Below are 4375 nucleotides of genomic sequence, written 5' to 3'. Positions count from 1 at the left end.
GCCAGAGTCGTCCCCCCCCCCCCAGCAGCTTTGGGGAGGTGTTTTACTGAACACACTGTCTCCATGGAGTCTCAGGCACTTTGGGGATTTGCGGGTGGGGTAAAGCATTTCTTGAGGAATGGTAGACCCTTATTGGGCACTGAGACATAGCAACCAAGTAACATATAATGCAAGGGGAGAGCTATAAATGTGACAAAGGGACCAGTCTTTAGGACGAGTGTATGGCCTCAGCCTTTTAGAAATAACTGGCATGGTTAGCTGAGAAAAGGAGTGTTTGGGGGATAAGTAGGAGCTGGGCCACCATGATGGAATTTCACATCTACCCATAGTCATTGTGTAAAGGCTTTTTATGACTTTGACCCTTGCAAACTAGAGATGTGCAATTGATTTCTTTTCTCCCTGGCTTTTATAATGACCCTATTCCAATGACCCTATTCCTCCACACAGGAAAGGACAGAGTGGAGAGTGGCTATCCTTTTTAACCTGGCCACCTTCCCAAGGCCTTAAGCTTTGGACCAAGGGAAACTGCATGGAGTCATATTTCAGTTGAGAATGAAAACTGCAACTTTTAGCCAATTATTTAAAGCAATGTTGTTGAATCACTGTTTATAGACATCTTTGTTTTGAGGAGTTCCACAGATTGTTTCTATACAAATGTAAATCTTAAGAAAAAAAAGCTGTTCAACTATTTTATTATCTTAGATTATATCAAAGTATTTGTGTGTGTAGTAAAAAAAAACAAAAAACAAAACAAAACAGAAAATCCTGCAGAGTTAATAAAAATGACAGACTAAAGGCAGTGTTGCTTGTTCAATAACATCTTACAATTTGAAGCGGCAGGAATATCGTCTGCTTTTTATATTGAAAGGAGAGGCAAATAAGCAATTTACTTTTAGGTCAAATAAAAATGTCCCTTTATTGCTAGGGTTTATATGAGCCAGATATGTTCCTATATTACTAGCAATTATATAACAGGACATCACTTAGCTCAGAGGGATGTAGCATAATTAAATTGTTATTGGAAAGTGTGCATTTCACTTCAGTGTTGTGTAGAGGGAGTGGAAGGCAAGATCATTGCCTTTGGGGAACCTGTAACCTAGAAAAGACACAAATACATAAAACAGGTTCCCTTTGGGAGAGAAGGTAATTACCTAGTTTGAAATGTGGCAAAGATGCTGAGCTTGACACTTCGATTTTCTGAGACGTGTGTCTCAGAGTATTTTATGACAAGTGGTTAAGAGGACCTTACTTTGAGAGTTTAAAGCAAGCACCATCGTTTGTGTCCTTCCCGTTCATCCTAGCCAGCTGTGACCATGAGCTGATTCAGAGCGCCACCTGCTGGTCATCTCCTCTCGGCTCACTAGTCCAAGACTATCTCAATGAAATACAAACCTAGATGAACGTGATTTTTCAACTATTTCACAAAAATTTTGAAAAACACCAAGACATGTTAATATATTTAGTTATCATGACATCAGAAACAGGCAGTTAACAAAGATATTTCTTTTAAAATCACCAATCATTAAGAATGTTCGTTCTTTTTTTCCCCCCCTCTTAATGAGTCATTTGAACTGCAGGGCCGGTCTTCAAGCTCACCAGCTGCTCCCTGGAAACCCTATACAGGATTGTTAGGCATTGGAATCGACTCAACGGCACTTAACAACAACAAGCTCCTAAGCAGCAATGGCCTCAATTATAACAACAATTGTGAGGATTTTCACAGGTCTGGGCAATGTCTTGTTCTGTTGTGCATAGGGTCGCAATGAGTCAGAACCGACTCAACAGCACCTAACAATAAGCCCCCCTCCAACCTCCCCAAAAATCAAAACCAAACCAGCACTGTGGTCAAGTTGATTCTGACTCACAGCAATCCTATGGGCAGAGTAGAACTGAGCTACCCACAGGGTTTCCAGGCCTGCAGTGTTTAGGGGCGCACACTTTTCTGGCAGAGGCTGATGGGTTCAAGCCACTGATCTGTCAGTCCGCAGCCGAGTGCTTAATCACTAGGCTTCTTTTTCTCCTGTTATAGGAGAAATTATTAAGTAATAGCTCTCTTGGTCTCTAACTTGTTGAGAAATTTGATTAATTAAGGTGCCTATTTCAAACAAACCTAATTATATTGTTGAGCATTGGCTGCACCTAACAACAACAATTACTCTTTGTTCAGCTGAGGTGGTTGGTGAGGCGCTACCCAAGATGGGAAGCTTGTTCTAAATCAGTGTTTCTAAAAAGGTCCCTGAGTCAACGTTATCTGCATTGCTTAGGTCTTTAGAAATGCTGCTTCTTGGACTCCACCCCAGACCTACTGAATCACCAACCCTGAGGGCAGGGCCTACTCTATGTTGTTGTTGTTGTTAAGTGCTGTCCAGTAGATTCTGACCCATAGCGACCCTGCATAGAGTTTCTGAGGCTGTAAATCTTTACAGGAGTAGAAAGCCTCATCTTTCTTCTGCGGAACTACTGATAGTTTCGAACCGCTGACCTTGAGATTAGCAGCCCAATTCGTAGCCACTACTCTAACCAGTCCTGGTGTGGCACTGTGGGTTAATGTGCCAGACTGCAAAGCTGTTTGAACTACAAGGTCGGCAGTTCAAGTTCACCAGTTGCTCCTCGGAAACCCTATACAGGGTCGCTATGGGTCAGAATTGACTCGATGGCACTTAACAACAACAACAACTCTAACCAGAGCTCCTTTTACACACTGTCATCTAACTCATTCCAACTATAACAACCCTAGATAGGACAGAGTAGAACTCCTCAGGACTTCTGAAATTGTAAATCTTTTTTTTTTTCTGTGAATTGAGTGAAGGTTTACAGACTAGATTACCAGCTTTACATTTAATGAGTCATACATTTGTCTCATCTCAAGGTTTACATTCCCCTCCATGCAACAATGAGTCATACATTCAATGAGTCATACATTGTCTCATCTCAAGGTTTACATTCCCCTCCTGCTTCCTCCCTGGGGTTCCCATTTGCTTTACACTCATCTTCCCATCACTTCTCTTCTTTGTCCCTAGGAAAATGTTTCCCTTTTGATTTGGAATGATGTGAAATATGGTGAGCATTCCTTACCAGTGCTGTTGTCCACTCCTATAAAGCTGTCCACTGCTTGGGTGAAAATTGGGCCATGAGGTTGAGTTCCATTCCAGACCTGAAGGATGGTTGAGGGCCATAGGCTCAGGCCCCTTCGGTCTCTCTGTGACCAGTGAACCCAGACTTCTTTCTTTTTTTTTTAATTCAATTTAGTAGTTTTGAGTTTTGTTCACATTTTCTTCCACTCTACCTGGGAGCCTCCAGTGGGATCCCTATCAGGACAGTTGGGAGTGGTAGCAGAGCACTGTCCAGTTCTTCTAGTCTCAGAGTCATAGAGACACAGTCGCATGTTTCCTTAGTCCACTGAGACACTAGAAATCTTTAATCGGAACACACAGCCTCATCTTTCTCCCATGGAGCAGCTGGTGCATTTGAGCTGCCAGCCTTGCAGTTGGCAATCAAATGCTTGATCCACTGCATCACCAGGACACCAACAAGACCTGTTGTTGTTATTAAGTGCCATCGAGTAGGTTCCAACTCATAGTGACTTTGTATCGGATTTCTGAAAAGCAGCTGGTGAGTCTTGAACCATTTTCTGGTGCAGCAGTGGTTAAGAAGTTAACTGAAAGGTCATCAGTTCAAATATACCAAGTGCTCCAAGGCAGACAGATGTGGCAATCTGCTTCCATAAATATAATAGCCTTGAAAATGCTATGGGCAGTTCTCCTCTGTCCTACAGGGTCGCTGGAGTCCTCATGTGGCACTATAGGATAAGCACTGGATTGCTAACCCAAGGCCAGTTGTTCAAACCCACTAGCAACTCTCGGAGCCCTGTACAGCAGGGGTGGGGAAATCATTTGGTCTGGTCTTGCCAAGGCAACCACAGTTCAGCCATCACATTTGTTGTTGTTAAGTGGCATCAAGTCGAGTCAGTTCCGACCCATAGAGACCCTGTATAGGGTTTCCAAGGAGCAGCTGGTGAGCTTGAACCGTTGACCTTGCAGTTCAAACCGATTTTGCAGCCCACAGCGCCACACCAGGACTCCAGTCATCACATTGGGGGTGAGTTAATTAAATGACCAAATAAAACAGGTTAATTTTTAAGTTGATAATTTTCTATGGCCTGCGAATGATGCTATACTTTTTGGAAGACAAAAGGTTCCCCACGCCTGCTGTACAGAGTTCATATGAGTCAGAACCGACTCAACAGCACTTAACAATAGCAACCTAGGAACACCATGAGGCAGAGTCAGCCCAGTGGCTATAGGTTTTATAGGTTTCCACTCAAACTTGTGAATTGCTGTTCTAATCATCCTCCAGTTAGGAATGTGATGCAGTC

This window comes from Chrysochloris asiatica, unplaced genomic scaffold (assembly GCF_000296735.1).
Source record: "Chrysochloris asiatica unplaced genomic scaffold, ChrAsi1.0 scaffold00072, whole genome shotgun sequence".
NCBI classification, from domain to species: Eukaryota; Metazoa; Chordata; class Mammalia; order Afrosoricida; family Chrysochloridae; genus Chrysochloris; species Chrysochloris asiatica.
This window is presented reverse-complemented; position numbering follows the sequence as displayed.